The 20423-nt window shown below is 42.7% G+C and overlaps 1 non-coding gene across 1 annotated transcript; it reads left to right on the forward strand.

Moving 5' to 3' along the window:
- Nucleotides 1–7525: 7525 nt before the first annotated feature.
- LOC119937301 lies at nt 7526–7663 on the forward strand. The gene has a single exon (XR_005453979.1). It is a non-coding gene; the product is annotated as a small nucleolar RNA SNORA7 (small nucleolar RNA).
- The last annotated feature ends 12760 nt before the right edge of the window (nt 7664–20423 follow it).

Here is a 20423-nt window from a genome sequence, read left to right on the forward strand (position 1 = left end):
TTAGCCTTACTACACTACACTGCATCTCACACTTTGTTTCTCTCAAGCCAACCTTCTCACTGTGCCTCATTCTCACCTCTTCCGTGCCAACCTTTCGCTCAAAGCCTCATTTCTGTTCAGAACTCCCTCCTCCTTTACATCTGGCAGTCCATTGCTCTCCCTATCTTCACAGGCCCCTGAAATCACATCTCTTCCAAGAAGGCTTCCCTGATTCATCTGTCAGTTCCCCACTCTATATCCTCTCCCAACTGCCATGTCAGCATTCTATGCCTCTTGGGTATTCATATACTCTCACAATATTTATGTCCATATTTTTTATAATTTCTTGCTTCCTCCTTCCTGTGATTTATTTTAGTATTTTTTCTCCCCCAGTAGATTGCAAGCTTCTTGCTTGCAATTGAGCATAGTAAGCGCTCAATAAATACGATTGATTGATTGATTGATTCTTGAGGGCAAGAATCACGTCAGCTATTTATAGTCTACTTTCCCAAACACTCAATACAGTGCTCTGCATGCAGTAAGCACTCAATAAATACAACTGATTAAGTTATATTCTTGGGAAACCCTGTGCTAAAGAAAACATGCTCTAGCACTCACCCATTTGGACACCAAGTGCATGCACACAAACCATTTGTTCAGACACAGTGGTGCATTATAACCAGTCTCGCATGGTAGGAAGAACATTCCCTAATTTCTTAACTTTCTTTACTTTTACTTGTACATATCTATTCTATTTATTTTATTTTGTTAGTATGTTTGCTTTTGTTCTCTGTCTCCCCCTTCTAGACTGTGAGCCCACTGTTGGGTAGGGACCGTCTCTATATGTTGCCAACTTGTACTTCCCAAGAGCTTAGTACAGTGCTCTGCACACAGTAAGCGCTCAATAAATATGATTGATTGATTGATTGACAATGTTCTAGCTGAAACATTTTGTGAAAATAAGTTATAGCAGAACTGAGCGCCTGTGTTCCTGATGTGTGCAGAACAATACCTGTGTTTGTCTATCTTGTTTAGCCCTTTAGATTGCAAGCTTCTTGAAGACAAGGGGCTTCATTTTCTAATTTAGTGCCAGGCTTGCAGTGGGCATACATGAAATATCTGCTGCTGCTTTTCACAGTAACAAGGAGTAGGGATAAGTACAGTTCAGAAAAAGAGCTAGCTGAATGGATAACAATCATGACTGCTTCATGCTGATATGAAGATGTTCAGCAGGGCACTGAAAAATCCCAGGCAAGAGCAAATGTTGCATATGGTTGTGCCTTTCTTGCTGGAGGGACATCACCAAGGAGTTGATTCAAGCCTGCAAAGGTCAAGGAAAACACAAACACACACACACACACTGTGCCTTTGTGTCAATATTAATTCATTTGTGCTATGACTTTTTCCCTTCTGGTGAAATATGGGGGGATTCAGGACTTACTGCCACCTGAGGCGGCCGCAGCCGTTAAGCTTGCAGGCCTCCCTCAAGATCAAGCTGCCAAATGGTTGGCGGAGTTCTCGCTCATCTGACATTCATCTTTTACTTCACAGGCTCTTGCTGTAACATCTGGAAGACTTTCATCAGCCATATTTTTCACTTTCATTCGGGCTTTTAACAAATTTAGTCTTTCTTCCCCCCACCCCAGTCTCAGACCTGATCTTCTTTAACCCAGTACTACATGCCCGTGAGGGAGCGGGAAGGGAAGGAGATGAGGAGAGGAGTGGGGGAAGCCCAGGGTAGGCTCAATCAGCTTCAAATTCCTTCTTTAATACCAGCAGGCAGTTGGGACATTTTCCTTCAAGAGGTCTTCCTCGACTAAGCCTTCTTTTCCCCAACTCTCTCTCCCTTCTGCATCACCTTCGCACTTAGTTCTGTCCCCTTTAAGTGCTTGATAGTCACCCTACCCTCAACCCCACAGCACGTATGTAAGCCCGGTATGGGCAGGGATTGTCTCTCTTTATTGCTGAATTGTTCTTTCCAAGCGCTTAGTATGGCACTGTACACACAGTAAGCGCTCAATAAATATGATTGAATTGAATGAAAATGTATCTGTACTTTATATTGATGATCATCTCGTGGATATATTAAAGCAATCAATAGCACTGCCCCAGGTGTTTGGAGGAGTACAACAGAGATATTAGATGTGACTCCCTGCTCTAAAGGGGCTTGTAATCTAAAGGAAAGAAAAAGAGACTGCAGTAAGAGTAGTTTCATTCATTGAGTGCCCCTTGAGTGAGGTGCACCGTATTAGGGGCTTGAGAAGTACAAAATAACAAGTGGGACATTTCCCACCTGACAAGGAGGCTGCACTCTACTGTGACATACAAATATTTATAACAACCCAGTGGTGTCTATATGGAAAGTAAGTGCTTATATAAAGCAGTAATTTGTGGGGTGTTAAATCATCTTGCTTGGAGATAAACATATATCTCTTTGCCAAAGCGCATCTTAACGGCAATCTTTCCAAAGCGAAATTATCACTGACAACTCTTCAAAGCCAGTTTCTTTACTCTCAGTCTTTCTCTTTGCCAAGCATAAATAGGAATAGCACGCCAATTCTGTATTCAAACCGACCTGCCAATCATTAGACATGGCCATTAGGAAAGCAGGCAAGATCATTAGGCAAGTAGATCATTCAATTGTACAAACTAACAATATCCTCCAGCCACTTCTTTGCTAAATTATAATCAACTATATTAATTGTGAAAAGATGATTCTTTCACCTGTTTGTGAAATATGATGAAATGTTGCTGGACAAATGCCCGCATTCTTTAATGATTTCACACTAGATCATAAAGTCCTCCAGAGAGATATATCACATGATTGCCTGAAGATTATTTTTTTGTATCACACAATTGTAAGCGGTGACAGCATCTCACAACAGAGCAGCAAAAGGTGGGAATCAACAACACAGCAAGTTGGGAGAGTTGATTCACACCTAGAAAAATTGGCAGTGGGACCTAGGAGAGTGTTTAATAACAGCAAGAGATGCGTTTCTCCAGTACCCTCTTACCGTCCTCATCAATCAATCAAGCGTACTTCTTTAACACTTACTGTGTGCAAAGTATTACACTAAGCACTTGGGAGAGTACAACCATGTTGGTAGACACATTCACTGACGACAGTGAGTTTCTTCTTCCTTCCCCTTCCTTTCATCCTTTTAGTTTTTCTTCTTTTTGCTCCTCCTTCCCCTATTGCTGGGCATATAGACATATCTATCTATCTATCTACCTATCTATATATCTGTCTATCTATAGAGAGAGAGAGAGGTGTAGACCTCCCTGTATTGAAACACTTATAACCCTCCAGTCTGTGACTACAGAACTGTATGCCCCTTTCTGCCCTCAAAGTAGCAGACCTCAGATTTAATTATTATTTAACCTGCCCAATAGTCCTACCCCTGCTTTAATACTACAAAAATTATGCCCCAAATTGGGGCAAACACACAAGTAAACACAATACACTCTACTGTGCTTTGTTTCTGCTCAGACTAGAGTTTAGCCCACTTGCAGGTGGAATCTTAGTTAGTAAAACCATAATTTCAATAATTGTCCTCAAATGCAAACGTGCTTCAAATGGGACCCTATAACTCACTTTAACACTAACTCTTTACATTAAGAATTTTAGTTTTGCAAGTGTCTTGGCCCAGAGTGCCTTGCCACACTAGCAAAGTATCTGATTAATTTAGTCCCAGAGAACCATTTCTGCTTCTGTTGACCAGATTTCTTTAGTTTGATTTGGCCCGGTCATTGTAATAGTGAAGATCTACTAAACTAACCTGAATATTTTGCACAGTAGCACAGATTAATCTGTGACTGAATTTGTTCTGTGCTACATCAATTTCAAGATATTAAAATCAGTTTATGTTGGTACTGTACTCTCCCAAGCACTTAGTACAGTGTTTTGCACAATGCAAGCGCTCAATAAATTTGCCTGAATGAAGTACCACTGGAAAATCAAGTTTGAGTTCAACAAAGATTTCTAAATAATGGTTTAGTTTCAGCTCTAGCTCAAGAAAAATAAAACTGCCTCAAATATATGAGGATTTGGGTTTGGATCAGAGGTATCTGTCATGTTTACTTAGTTCCAGTATATTTAATCAGATTCCCAGATTGTTCTAAAAACATTTGATTTGTTTAACCAGGCAAAGCGAAGAGCTTCTAAACTTCATGACTTTTGCTTTAAAACTTTTATCACACTTAAAATAGAAAATAGAATAACATACAAGTTCAGAAGAAAGAGGGGTGCCTGTGAATGTGAACATAAATCCTTATTCAGTAATGATCTGGCCCATATTACATTTTCAACTAATGATCGTTCACTTGTACAAAATAATATCCTCTCATGACTTATTTGCTAAATTAAATATTTAGACATTGCCAAAAACTTGAAATTCAAAATGTCCTCATAATAATATCTGGGACATCCTCAAGAACATGGGAACAATTATAAGAATCTCCATTTTATGGATGGGAAAATTGGGAAAGAGACCAAAGTTACAATACAAAGAAAATTGGCAGCAGAGCTGAGAGAGAAGGCAAATGAATACTCTGATCAGATAAAATGGCAGCTGAACAACTTGCTCCTGAAGTAAGAGGTCCTTATTGGGCTATTTTTGGTATTTGAGATGATTTTTACTAGGTAAGTACAAAATCTTGGTTTCATCAGCACGATTCAGCCTTCACCCACTCCTTTCCCATTTAAGTGCTAGAACTGATCTTCGGACACTTCTTTGTCCCCTGCGGTGAAAAGAAAAGAGCTTTTCCAGCATTACCAGGATTGACCTAACACTCAGCAGCATCCTCAAGTACCCACAAAGAAATTTCAGCTATATACTAGGTGCTTGCTGGGCCTTCAAGAACAGAAGAAAACTTGAAGAGTTCCTGGAAGTGGGGAGAGAAAAGGAAGACTACTTGGGTGTTTTTTGAGCTCCGCAGTTCCTTATTTCACCCTCTATTTAGGAAGTCACAGACGCTTCACCTCTGAGTCACTTCTGATTAGCACATCCTGGGAAGGAAGGGATAAAAGAACTGGAGAGAATTCAATGAAGCAACCAAAACGATCGGGGAGATAGTGGAGTCTCAAAGTGCCGATAGACTGAGAAGATAAAGAGGGGAGACGGTTAGAGTTTACAAAATCAATAAGGGTATTGATGGGACAAGGAAGGAATTACTGTTCAACAAACCCCACAGCAATAGAACTCGGATGTAGCCAGTGAAACTTCAAAGGTGACAGAGTCAAAACAAACTAAAATGAAAATTTTTTGACAAAACAACACCTGGTTCTTATATGGAATTCTTGGTGACAAGAAGCGGTGCAGGACAAAAAACAACATTAGTTTTAAGAAGGATAAATTCAGTGGCTATAGATACATAACAGATTGCTATCGGTCTCCCTTCCTAGACTGCAAGCTCGTTATAGGCAGGGGACATATCTGCTACTTCTGTGGTATTGTACTCTTCCAAGTGCTTAGTGCAGTGTTCTGCATAAAGTAAGTGATCGATAAACACAACTAATTATTGGATGGAATGTTAGAACAGAATATTAGAGATATTAAAAGGATCAACGTGGATTACAAATCCAGAGTGGGCTATTAGAAGGGAAGAAATGTAAGGGAAATTAGGCATGTTAGGAACACACCCATAGCCTTGCGGATTGGTGTTCCGGGGGGCAAATCCCTATATTTTTTCTCCAATTATCTTTTTTTGCCACTACCAGAGACAGAATACTAAGTAGGATGGACCCATATGGCATTCTTTATGTTCACTCATTCATTCAATTGTATTTACGGAGATAATGAGTTGCCCAATTGGCAGGGAGCATCAGTGGCCTAAAGGAATTCAGCAACAGGGTCACGAATTATATTTTCTTTATTTATTATGATTTTTACTTGCTAAGGGCAATTCCTTTTGGCTTTAGTTCTATGGGCCAGAGAAGCAGCTTGGCCTAGTGGGAAAAGCATGAGCCTGTGAGCCAGAGGATCTGGGTTCTAATCCCTCCTCTGCCACTTCCGACTTGTGTGACCTTGAGCAAAATCACTTTGCTTCACTGTGCCTCAGTTTCTTCATCTGTTCTTTTTCATTCAATCGTATTTATTGAGCACTTACTGTGTTCAGAGCACTGTACTAAGCGCTTGGGAAGTACAAGTTGGCAACATATAGAGACGGTCCCTACCCAACAGTGGCCTCAGTCCCTCTTGGACTATAACCTACATGTCAGGAACTGAGTCTGACCTAATTATCTTGTGTTTAACCCAGGGCTTAGTACAGTGCCTCGTACACAATAAGTGCTTAACAAATACCACAGTTATTATTAATATTAATTTGTATGGTTGTATTTTGTGACTCACATCACCAATTTTGGCAGCCACATTTCAGATTGATGCTCTCCAGCATTTTATTAATCTCCTTCTCTCGGACTTTCGCCCCAATTCAATTCTTAACAGAAAAATATTATTGTCATGAATAATACTCTTTTAATACTCCTGCCTTCATTCAGTCATTCATTCATTCAATCAATCGTATTATTGAGCGCTTACTGTGTGCAGAGCACTGTACTAAGCGCTTGGGAAGTACAAGTTGGCAACATAAAGGTTTGATTTGTCCATGTGCATATCAAGGTACATGAAGTGCTTTCACTGGATATGCATTATAGCCAGAAGTGTCAGTTTTTAAGTGGGGCAGCCCAAAGTGGGAGGGGATTTTAAGTAGAGACTGAGGACCGGGCGGGCCGACATTTTAAGTGGGGCCTTTTCAACTCTGAATGGAAACTGTCAGAATTGGTCAGAGACCTAGGATGAGAAAAGCTGGGCAATCAGCTCAAAAGGCTGCAGGGGCCATCACCCCCATGGGCTAGACACCGTACCTTATACTACTGGTATACACAAGATCAACATTTTCCACTGTAGGTGCTCCCAACTCATATTTATTACTTGTACATATTTACTATTTATTTTGTTAATGATGTGCATCTAGCTTTAATTCTATTTGTGCTGATGATTTTGACACCTGTCTACATGTTTTGTTTTGTTGTCTGTCTCCCCTTTCTGGACTGTGAGCCCGTTGTTGGGTAGGGACCGTCTCTATATGTTACCGACGTGTACTTCCCAAGCGCTTAGTACAGTGCTCTGCACACAGGAAGTGCTCAATAAATACGACTGAATGAATGACTGAGTAGATACAACTTCAGAACTGCAGCAACACAGTCTTCGAAACCAGGGCCAACTCTGGTCTGTGTACCCGGATCACTTTGTGAGCATTTGTAGAGACTAGTAGTATAGTGACAGACTTGAGGAAGCCAACTACCCCATAAACTATTTTGGTCTATTCCCTTTCAGGGATTGTAGCAGTCTCATCTTCTCCGCACTTTTTCTTAGAATTGCCTACTGTGTGATCTTGGGCAAGTCACTTAATTTCTCTGGGCCTCAGTTTCCTCATCGGCAAAATGGGAATTCAATACCTGTCCTCCCTCCTCCTTAGACTGTGAGCCCCACGTGGGACAGGGACTGTGTCCAATGTGATTAATTTGTATCTACCCCGGTATTCCCCCCTCTCAAGGTCACACCTGGAGTGTTCCCAGTACTCTACCAGCCTTGACTACGATAGGGAGAGTCAGGCAGAGGCATATCCATTCCACTCCTAGCTTGGGCAGTGGCTAGCGAGTGGAAGAAAATCTGCTACAAATCGAAGCTCACCTGTGCTGGGCAGCAGCGGCATCGGAGAGAATCAAGGGCCAAGGCTCAAGTTTACCGCGCGGAAGGAGGCAATGGTAAACCACTTCCACATTTTGACCAAGAGAACTCTACGGATACACGACCACAACGATTGCTGGTGAAGGTGGGGCGTTCTGGGAGAGATGTGTCCACGGTGCCGCTATGGATCGAAGACAACTCAACGGCATAAAACAAGGCAAGACTCCAGCACTCAGAACAATCTTGACATAAAGTAAGCATTTAACAAATACCATTGTTAGTATTGTTGTTAATACTCCTACTAATAACAGTACAGATCAAACGCTCTTTGCTTACAATTCTTACTGTATTTTAGGGTAGGGCAGCAGATTTTGTTGATGAAATTGTGACAACAGCGTCTGCATCCTCGACATCACTACACCTTAGTCCAACAGCCTGCGCTTCATTAGAATTTCAGCCAAAAGCCACATCTAGGTGATGGCATAATCAGGGGCATTTGCATTTGATTTCAATAGGCTAGGCATTCTGATTCTAGACAACTTTTAAGATAAAAACACTTTATTACTCTTAAGGTTTAAGAGCCACAATATCCTGGTAGCTAAATTTACTCCCTGGAAATAATACTCGTAATATTAGTTAAGCACTTTCTATGTGTCAGGCACAGTACTAAGAGCACTGGGGTAGATACCGAATAATCAGGTTGGACACAGTCCCTGCTCCGCGTGGCTCATCATCTAAGAGGGAAGGAGACCAAGTATCGAGCCCCCACTTTACAGATGAAGAAACTATGACACAGAGAAGGAAAGCGGCTTGTCCAAAGTCACACAGCGGACAATGGGAAGGGCGGTGTCAGACAATCTGAAAGAGTCAATGCCTACCACTTCAGTGTGCCTAACACTATCAGAAGCAGCATGGCCTACTGGATAGAGCAGGTGCCTGAGAGTCAGAAGGACCTGGGTTCTCATTTCGGCTCTGCCATTTGCCTGCTGCGTGACCTTGGGCAAGTTACTTAACTTCTCTGGGCCTCAGTTACCTCACCTGTAAAATGGGAATTAAGACCGTGAGCCCCATGGGGGACATGGACTGGGTCCAACCTTGTCCAACCCAGGGCTTAGTACAGTATGATCGCCAAATGGTTAACCTAGTGGCAGCCATTCACCTAAGTCTTCCAAACCTCGACAGAGCACTAAATAATCAGGCCTCTAAACCCTCTGAGTTGCAGGTTTAAACGCCCAGATAAGTACAGGGTCTGGAACATAGTAAGTACTAAACAAATACCACAAGAAAAGAAAAGAAAAGTGGCAGAGCCAGGATTAGATCCCAGATCTTCTGTCTCCCAGGCCTGTGCTCTTTCCACTAGGCCACACTGCTTCTGATCTGCAGTCTGATCTTTTAGACTGTGAGCCCCTTTTAGACTGTGAGCCCACTGTTGGGTAGGGACTGTCTCTCTATGTTGCCAATTTGTACTTCCCAAGCGCTTAGTACAGTGCTCTGCACAGAGGAAGCACTCAATAAATACGATTGATGATGATGATGATCTTAAGTTAGGCACACTGAGAAGGGCATCAACTCTTTCAGACTGCAAGTGCATGTCATTTCAGACCATTAAGCAGGTTGCAGTGCCTCCACAAATCATCATCATCATCACCATCATCAATCGTATTTATTGAGCGCTTACTATGTGCAGAGCACTGTACTAAGCGCTTGGGAAGTACAAATTGGCAACATATAGAGACAGTCCCTACCCAACAGTGGGCTCACAGTCTAAAATGGGCAATGATGCATTAAATAGTCCCCTAGTCAGCTGATTTCATGTCCCCTCCTTCCAAAGTCTAACTTATCACAGAGAAGTAAAATTAGGCCGTAAGAGAATTAGGCTAATTAAAAAAAAATTATCTTCTTAGGTCTTTCTCTCCCAGGTCCATTGGCCCAAATTCAATACTCATAAGAGTGTGGGAAGGATAGGAAAGCAAGAGTGGAATGGCACGGGAGGACAGGAGAGATCCGACACATCTGCAATGGCTCTAGACTGTAAGCTCGTTATGGGCAGGGAACGTGTCTGCTCATTCTGTTGCATTATACTCTCCCAAGCGCTTAGTACAGTGCCCTGCACACAGTAAGTGCTCAATAATTATGATTGATTAATTGATGGCTCTGGCCATGGGTTGAGAACCTAGAGCGCAACTGAGCATTGACTCTAACATGGCAGGAACGACGCAGGGAGATTATCACTACTATTTCACAAATCATCCATTCAGTCATGTTTATTGAGCGCTTACTGTGTGCAGGGCACTGTACTTAAGCGCTTAAATTATCATCATCATCATCAATCGTATTTATTGAGCGCTTACTATGTGCAGAGCACTGTACTAAGCGCTTGGGAAGTACAAATTGGCAACATATAGAGACAGTCCCTACTCAACGGTGGGCTCACAGTCTAAAAGGGGGAGGCAGAGAACAAAACCAAACATACTAACAAAATAAAATAAATAGAATAGATATGTACAAGTAAAATAAATAAATAAATAGAGTAATAAATATGTACAAACATATATACATATATACAGGTGCTGTGGGGAAGGGAAGGAGGTAAGATGGGGGGGATGGAGAGGGAGATGAGGGGGAGAGGAGGCGGCTTTGTTACTACCACTAATAATAGTGGCATTCATTAAGTGCTTACTAAGTGCCAAACACCATAATAAGCACTAGGGTAAATACAAGCTAATCAGGTCAGACACAGTCTCTGTCCCACATGGTGCTCACATTCAATCAGTCATATTTATTGAACACTTCCTTTGTGCCCAGCATTGTACTGAGCACTTGGGACAGGACAATACAATAATAAAACAGAGTTGGTAGGCATGTTCCCTTTCCACAGCGAGCTTACAGTCAAGAAGTCTAAGAAGGAAGAACAGGAAATGAATCCCCACTTTACAGACGAGGAAACTGAGGCACAGAGAAGTTAGGCGACTTACCAAAGGTCACACAGCAGGCAAGCAGGAGTCAGGACTAGAATCCACATGACTAGAACATGGTGTGTTTCATGGCAATAGCAGAGTCCTTGAGGATACTCCTTCAACACCCCATGTTGCGATCTCCATGTAAGAAAGAATCTACAAATGATGATTGATAGCTAGCCCAACAGCCACAATCCTTTCTGCTCCAGGAGTTTACAAGACACCTCTCAGGCCTTCTCCTCAGATCAAAAATGGGCTACTTGTTGAATACTACCAAAATAAGGTTAAAATCACTGTCCCCTACGTTCACTATCATCCTAGGCAGTGATGGGATTCCCAGTGATGGGATGTCTCCCCCTTATAGACTGTAAGCCCACTGTTGGGTAGGGACTGTCTCTATATGTTGCCAATTTGTACTTCCCAAGCGCTTAGTACTGTGCTCTGCACACAGTGAGCGCTCAATAAATACGATTGATGATGATGATGGGATTCAAAACTCCCTCCAGGATTTGGCAGGTTCTATGGAGGCCCCAGTGCCATGGCTGAACCGGAGTCCCAAACCAACCCAGGCCAAAGTCGGCTTTCAATTAGGAACACAAATGGGAAATACCAAAGCCATAATAACTATCAAGACTAAATGGAGGATTTGATTATTTATTTATTTATTCTATTTATTCTATTTATTTATTTATTTTACATGTACATAGCTATTCTATTTATTTTATTTTGTTAGTATGTTTGGTTTTGTTCTCTGTCTCCCCCTTTTAGACTGTGAGCCCACTGTTGGGTAGGGACTGTCTCTATATGTTGCCAATTTGTACTTCCCAAGCGCTTAGTACAGTGCTCTGCACATAGTAAGCGCTCAATAAATACGATTGATGACGATGATGATGACTGACATAAGTCACACACTGTATGCTGGATTGGAAAAAAGCCGGGAAAATAGGAGTTAGTCTAAGATACCTACAAATTGAGGTAATGACCAAATTAACCTTCTATAGCTTCTTTTTCACTCCAGGCGTAGCTTAGGTAGAGAGATACCAGCTTATTGCCTGAAGCTCTCTTCTGGCTAGGCCTCAGAGAATCAATCAATCGTATTTATTGAGCGCTTACTGTGTGCAGAGCACTGTACTAAGCGCTTAGCACTGTACTCAGAGAAGCCAGCAGACAATTTATTACAGCCAACAGGAAGCTCCAACCGCCTGACTTCCCTTACTCTGCCTTCAGGAGTCGGGTGGAGATTTTTAGGTTTTTTTTTAATGGTATTTGTTAGGCACTTTCTTAGTGCTGGGCACTGAACTAAGCACTGGGGTAGATACAAGCTAATCAGGTTGGACATAGTCCATGTCTCGCACGGGGCTCACAGTCTGAATCCCCCTTTTACAGATGACGGAACTGAGGCCCAAAGAGATGAAGTGACTTGCCCGTGGCCACACAGCAGATAAGTAGCGGTGTCAGAATTAGAACCCAGGTCTTTCTGAGTCCCGGGCCTGCGTTCTATCCACCGGGCCATGCACAGAGGAGCCGACCACCAACTTCACTTCTCTGTGCCTCAGTTCCCTCATCTGTAAAATGGGGATTAAGACTGTGAGCCCCACGCGGGACAACCTGATCACCTAGTATCCTCCCCAGCGCTTCGAACAGTGCTTTGCACATAGTAAGTGCTTAACAAATGCCATCTGGAATTTTCCACGGGATTCTGTTGGGAGAATTTATCCTACTGTCAGTCCTATTAGCTTGCTGCACAGCGGAGTTGGGTAAAGATTCCTTATCAGCATCAAGAGATGGAACAAATATACATTGGACTTTATCTAAGTGAATACTGCCAACTTTATGAGGGTCACAGATTCTGCAAAGAGCCAGATTCTCCTGGTGGTTAACAAGGCCCCTTCCTTCCTCTCCCCCTCATCCCCCTCTCCATCCCCCCATTTTACCTCCTTCCCTTCCCCCCAGCACCTGTATATATGTATATATGTTTGTACATATTGATTACTCTATTTTACTTGTACATATCTATTCTATTTATTTTATTTTGTTAGTATGTTTGGTTTTGTCTCCCCCTTTTAGACTGTGAGCCCACTGTTGGGTAGGGGCTGTCTCTATATGTTGCCAATTTGTACTTCCCAAGCGCTTAGTACAGTGCTCTGCACACAGTAAGCGCTCAATAAATACGATTGATGATGACGATGATGAAGGAACCTGCTCACGTTCGTAAAGCTCTAGTCCACAATCAAGTGTGTTTATTAAGCACCGACTAAGGGCACAGCACAGCACTGCACTACGGGCTTGGGAGAGCACGACAGAGGTAAAAGACGTTGTCCCTGCCCTCCAGAAGTTTACAGTCTAATGAGGATCTTATCATCTTTTAGACTGTGAGCCCACTGTTGGGTAGGGACTGTCTCTGTATGTTGCCAACTTGTACTTCCCAAGCGCTTAGTACAGTGCTCTGCACACAGTAAGCGCTCAATAAATACGATTGATGATGACGATGATGAAGGAACCTGCTCACGTTCGTAAAGCTCTAGTCCACAATCAAGTGTGTTTATTAAGCACCGACTAAGGGCACAGCACAGCACTGCACTACGGGCTTGGGAGAGCACGACAGAGGTAAAAGACACTGTCCCTGCTCTCCAGAAGTTTACAGTCTAATGAGGATCTTATCATCTTTTAGACTGTGAGCCCACTGTTGGGTAGGGACTGTCTCTGTATGTTCCCAAGCGCTTAGTCCAGTGCTCTGCACACAGTAAGCGCTCAATAAATACGATTGATGATGACGATGATGATGATCTAACCACTCCCCTCCTCTCCTCTGACATTCTCCTCTTCACTGGGCTCTCTAATCCCTGACAGGCTTCGTGACTGCTGGCAAGGGAACAGTGCTACACTGTTTGGAAGCAGCATAATGACCCTGCTATGAGGGAGCATATTGGCAACTGTTGAATGAGAAGCAGAAGCGCTGCTCATGCACGGTTGCCAGCTTATCCCCAGAATACCCTGACCGTGACCCCTCTGGGCTATGTCAAGCCAAGGCAATGCACAAGTTTAACAGAGCTGCGGGGAGCCACTCAATTATTGGAAGGGGGCAGACAGACTTTCTCTCACTTATATGTTGCCAATTTGTACTTCCCAAGCGCTTAGTACAGTGCTCTGCACATAGTAAGTGCTCAATAAATACGATTGATGCTGCTGCTGCTGCTGCTGCTGCTGATGATGATGACTTAGGGAAAGTTGCATCCCCCTGCAACTTTCCAGCAGCCCAGTCTCTCCCATTTAACGTAGAAGGAAGTCAAGGTGTGTTTGTGGAGTATGTGCGTGTGCCCGTGTGTGTACATATACACACACTCCACACGCACACCTATGAAAACTATTTATACACAATTAGCTTATATGGGTCTGTTCCACAGGAGATGGTTGATTAGCCCAGACAGAGTTCATTGGCTGCTGGGTCATACTTAGTACTCGCCCACTGTTGGGTAGGGACCGTCTCTATATGTTGCCAACTTGTACTTCCCAAGCGCTTAGTACAGTGCTCTGCACACAGTAAGCGCTCAATAAATACGATTGATGATGATGATGATTCCGGCACTCTGGTCTCACCCACCACCATGTGTTAGTGATCTTTGCCTCTGCCTTCCTCAAGTAAACCATTGTGAGAACGAATGAAATAACCAAGCATTGTGTCTTAAAAAAGAACAGTACAAATCCGTGGTGCTATTGTTATCACCATCATCGATCTCATCATAAAACTATATAGGGCGCAGGCACTCAATAAGTGCCTTTAATTAATCAATCGATCAATGATATTTATTAAGTGCTTATAATGGGCAGGGCACTGCACTAAGTGCTTGGGAGTAACAATACAAAAGAGTTAACAGACATGTTCCCTGCTCACAATGAGCTCACAGTCTAGTCTTTAATAACCATCATCAATCGTATTTATTGAGCGCTTACTGTGTGCAGAGCACTGTACTAAGTACTAACCACATTTGAGAGTTAAAGTTGTGTGGAAATAACAAGTCAGTTTAATATCTATATCTACCAACGACCACATCTCTGGGAGAGATTCATTCATTCATTCAATCGCCTTTATTGAGCGCTTACTGTGTGCAGAGCACTGTACTAAGCGCTTGGGAAGTACAAGTTGGCAACATATAGAGACGGTCCCTACCCAACAGCGGGCTCACAGTCTGAAAGATAATAATAATAATGGCATTTATTAAGCGCTTACTATGTGCAAAGCACTGTTCTAAGCGCTGGGGAGGTTACAAGGTAATGTCACTAGAACACTCAAAGGGCTGTTATGGGATTGGAGCATGCTTTGAAGTTATCAATACTTACAAGATCTAGGGGAGGGCACTTCATATTTGATTTTCCTTTTGCGAGCGCACTGACATTTACATAAATGTGTCATATCACATACCATATTTACTCACATAATTACCCCACCTTTTTGTATAATTTTTGCCTCACCCAGACAGGGTTAGGGGTAATATAAGAATTAGATTCACCATCATCATCATCATCAATCGTATTTATTGAGCGCTTACTATGTGCAGAGCACTGTACTAAGCGCTTGGGAAGTACAAATTGGCAACATATAGAGACAGTCCCTACCCAACAGTGGGCTCACAGTCTAAAAGGGGGAGACAGAGAACAAAACCAAACATACTAACAAAATAAAATAAATAGAATAGATATGTACAAGTAAAATAAATAGAGTAATAAATATGTACAAACATATATACATATATACAGGTGCTGTGGGGAAGGGAAGGAGGTAAGATGGGGGGGGATGGAGAGGGGGGGCGAGGGGGAGAGGAAGGAAGGGGCTCAGTCTGGGAAGGCCTCCTGGAGGAGGTGAGCTCTCACCAATAAAGAGAAGGAGAAAAAAGGGGGAAAAAAGGGATAAGGAAGAGAAAGGTAAGAGAGCACTTGAGACCTGGTCTCTTCTATTGCATATGGTAGTCGTAATGGTATCAATGGTAGCTGAAGGCATGGGAGAGAATGAGTTCTCCAAGGTAGTGGTTGTAGATGGAGAATAGATGGGAACCCAAAACTGAGCTTTGAGGGATTCTCACATTTCGGGGCTGGGAGGCCGAAGAAGAGCCTGTGAAAGTGACTGAACAGGAGAGGCCAGAGGGATAGAAGAATCAAATGAGGGCAGTGTCAGTGAAGCCAAGGTTAGATAATATTCCAAGGAGAAGGGGGTGGTCCACAGAGCCAAAGGCAGCAGAGAAGTCGGGGAGGATTAGGATGGAGAAGAGGCCATTGGATTTGTCAAGAAGGTCACTGGTGAGAAGCAGCATGGCTTAGTGGACAGAACAAGGGGCTGGGAGTCAGAAGGTCAACGGGTTTTAATCCTCTTTCTGCCACTTGTCTGCTGTGTGACCTTGGGTAAGTCACCTCACTTCTCTGTGTCTGAGCTACCTCATCTGCAAAATGGGGATTGAGACTGTGAGCCTTACGTGGGTCAGGGACTGTGTCCAACCCTATTGGCTTGTATCTACCCCAGCGCTTAGTACGGTGTCTGGCATGCAGTAAGCCCTTAACAAATACCTTTTTTTTTTTAAAGAGGATCACAAGCATCAAAGCTCTGGAACAAAGTCAGTCCCTGATCATGTAATCTCTGCTCACTTCAGGTAGTTTTGCTTGGTGGGCCACGTGAGAAGACTGAGTGACAACAGCACATCCAAACAGCTAGAATAAAGTGAGCTGAATTTAGGAAACTGAAAGCATAATAATAATAATGGCATTTGTTAAGCGCTTACTATGTGCAAAGCACTGTTCTAAGCGCTGGGGGGGATACAAGGTGATCAGGTTGTCCCACGTGGGGCTCACAGTCTTAATCCCCATTTTACAGATAAGGTAACTGAGGCTCAGAGAAGTTAAACGACTTGCCCAAGGTCACACAGCAGACATGTGGCGGAGCCAGGATTCGAACCCATGACCTCTGACTCCAAAGCCCGTGCTCTTTCCACTGAGTCACGCTGTGAAAGCATGGAGAAAAGAGGAAATATTTTCTGAGTGCTGTAAGACAAAGCCTGAGATCACTGTCCTATACACATTCACCACCGTCTTGGAGAAGCAGAAAATCCTGAGTCTTCACACAAGACGGTTAAACTCCAAATGATTTCATTTGACTGTGAAGCAGACACTCACTGTAATATTCAGAAATTCTTGGAAGCTTGCGAAAGTTATTAAAAGCCACTACCCTTTGAAATCAATTTCTTCCTCTACCAATTTCTTCTGCGAAAAAACAGTAGGATGGGGGATGCGGGAGTACAAAGCAGTTGACAGAACTACGTCAGGAATTAGTAATGGATCTGCTGGAAAAACGTCTGACGCCGGCAGAACTGTTCTTCTACACTCTACAAAGGAGAATGGCTCTCATATGTCTAATGCTGCAATTTCCAGGATCCTCTATAGTCACTGTCATTATCAATTGAACTTTACTGACTGCATATGGCGCTCTGATGGATCCTCTCTTATACAGACTTTCCCTCCTTCCCCCGCCCTGCCAAATCAATATCTGGGTATTGGGTTTCTGAGAAACAAAACAACCATGAATTCCTAAGTAGGCTGGGCAATGGAAAAGAAAATGAATTTTCTCCCCAGGGAGTCTTAAAGAAATCGGTCTGTTACAGGATCTGTGGTTCCCTACTTGCTCGCGAGAACGCTGTGTGAACAATTATTATACCTCAAAAGCCTAGCTTAGACATCTTCAGAAAAGAATGCAGTATATACCAATAGATCAGTAACTTGTAATAGTGTCCATGACAGTGACAGCTTACTCTCTCGGGCAAATTAACGCTAAAACTACTTCCGAAAAATTGGCCGTCAATCAGTTCCGTGTTCTGTGGGCTGAGTGTTGAATCAAAGCCGAAGTTAGGGTAGATGATGTCTTTTTCATAAGGGAACATTATCATCAATCGTATTTATTGAGCGCTTACTATGTGCAGAACATTAATATTCAGTTCATGCACAGCAGTACAAATACCCAGGATGAGCACGATCCTCCCAAATTTTGAAATTGAATATCCTGTGGAGTTGCCTGAGCAAAAAATCTTTGGCAGGGAAGAGTCCATTAGTTGAATAAAGGAACAGAATGAGATGGTGATTCCTAACTTTCTGAGAATTTTGGAGCACACAAGGAGGAGTAAACAATCTTTGAATGCACCATGTCCTCAACTCCCACTTTCTCATTTTCCCTAAACTGGAAGTCCACCTTAGAGAGAGGGGATGGTGCGTGGAAACTGCTGATGGAAAATTGTGTTAGGATCCTCAGTTTGGCTCCAACTAGGAATGTCAGTCGGTCAGCCGATGGTATTTATTAAGCGCTTACTGTGTGCAGAGCACTGTACTAAACACTCGGGACAGCACAATATCAATTTCACTGTGCTGGTGGAGCAGAGCACTAATATGCATGGGTAGCATGTCTGCGTAGTGAAATCGAAGACTTCAGCACAGGAAAGCTCACAGGGCACATTTAGCCTCTGGACTAATGGGTGGGGAATGTGCCTAATGGAAAGAGCACAGACCTAAGAGTCAGAAGGACCTGAGTCCTAATCCAGACTCCGCCACTTGTCTGCTGTGTGACTTTGGGCAAGTCACTTAACTTCTCTGTGCCTCCATTACCTCATCTGTAAAATGGAGATTAAGACCGAGAGCTCCCTGTGGGACATGGACTGTGTCCAATCTGATCAGCCTGTACCTACCCTAGCACGTAGTACGGTGCCTGGCACATAGAAAGCACTTAACAAATATCGTTTAAATACCAACAACAAAAAATCTGTTGTATTGTACTCTCTCATGCCCTTGGTACAGAATTCTGACAAAGTAAGCACTCAATAAATATGAATGACACAGTAGGCACACTCAATAAATACCAGTGACTGATTAGAAGCTTTCCATAGCACAACAGTTGGGATGCATTTCACTAAGCCACCATGAATGGATTGTATCTTATTTTATTCAGATCTAACACTACCGCTCCAAGCAGGCAGGGTTCTCATTTTTCAGTCTATGCAAAATGCAAAATGAAATGGGTAGATTGCTAAAAAGTGAAATGGTGCTGTTGGGGGAGCATTTATTTCTACAGAAAGCAGAAGGGAGCTCTATCACATTAAGACAGAATTCTATTATTAGCAGCCTAATTTCTGCCACCTCTAAAGACATTAGGAATTATAAATCATTTACCATTGTACAGCCAGGCAGCTCATTCAATTGTCAGAACATTTCAAACCCCATAATTGCGGTATATAGGGTGAGGGCCTCATTTCTTTGAGCTTTTTGTAGACTCTAGCACATTGCAGTTTCTGGAGGGGTTGGAAAATGAATATTTTGATTTGGGAAATTATTAATGTTTGTAAATGTGTTTAATAAACTCTGCATTAAGAAACCATTAGAGGTTTAATGCTACTGTTCCAAGTCAGCATTGTGATATAGGGTTTAATCCCACTGTTCCAAGTCAGCATTGTGATATACGGCTTAATCCCGAGAGCTGTTTGAATTGTACTTCATTTTGCTACATTTCAAGCAGAGGAAAGAATAAGTGCCTGGGAGCCAGAGGTCCTGGGTTCTAATTTCGGCTCCACCACTTACCTGCTGTGTTGTTTTGGGCAGGTCACTTAACCTTGCTGAGCTTCAGTTCTCTCAATCTGTAAAACGGGGATTAAACCCTCCTCCTTCCAATTTAGACTGAGCCCCGTTTGGGACAGGGACTGTGTCCAACCTGATTATCATGTATCTACTCCATCATCATCAATCGTATTTATTGAGCGCTTACTGTGTGCAGAGCACTGTACTAAGTGCTTGGGAAGTACAAGTTGGCAACATATAGGGACAGTCCCTACCCAATAGTGGGCTCACAGTCTAAAAGTAAGTACTCCAGTACTTAGTACAGTGCCTGGCACATAGAAAGCACTTAAACACCACAGCTATTATTGCTAAGAAATGCTACTTGCCCAAGTCCTCAGCTTTCTGACCCAGACTATTCCCCAAGAGGCAGTATGGCCTAGTGGAAAGAATACAAGGCAAGTCACTATAACTCTCTGAGTCTCAGTTTTCTTCTCTGTAAAGTCAAAACAAGGCCGATTTGGGGCTTCGCATGGGACAGCGGCTTCATCCATTCTCATAACCTTGTGTTAATCCAGTGCTTTGCACATAGTAGCTGCTCAATAAATGCTATGACAATTATCATAAAGTAGCATCCAAACTCCAAAACAATAGGAAACAAAAGGTTAAATTCTGGGGCTCTTTTCACTGGTAAACTGCGACGTGGGTAGATGGTAAATTTCTAGTGAGAACCTAGCTTGTAAAAATGCAGTACCCATCCAATAAAAAAAAATCAAATTCCACAAAGGGGATTTTTCATAACTCTTGAATAGTAGCTCACTTTAGTATTTTATGTATGTAATGTTTACACTTCTCCATCTGTTAAGTGTAAATGAATCTCTTGCACATTTTCCTTTGGTGACTGTGCATCAGGACAACTCAGTCTACTATTTCTATTTCCAAATCAAATACGCTATCCAGTGGGTGTTCCTTGGCAACATTTTAAGACAGCTGCAAGCAAGAGGTCAGATTGGGTCTCCGCATTACTTCTTTAAGGGGAGGTGAGATTCGGAGAGCATTTTCATTTCAAAAAAAAAAACAAACCCAAAACCTAAGTATTCCATAAAGGGAAGGGAATTTTAAAGAAACCTGACTACATATGATGGGATGTGGAAAAACACATTTCATTGCAAGGAAGGAAAGACTTGAAAAACTCAACCACTGATCGACCACTGTTATTAGG

Source organism: Tachyglossus aculeatus, chromosome 14 (genome assembly GCF_015852505.1).
Source record: "Tachyglossus aculeatus isolate mTacAcu1 chromosome 14, mTacAcu1.pri, whole genome shotgun sequence".
Lineage (NCBI taxonomy): Eukaryota > Metazoa > Chordata > Mammalia > Monotremata > Tachyglossidae > Tachyglossus > Tachyglossus aculeatus.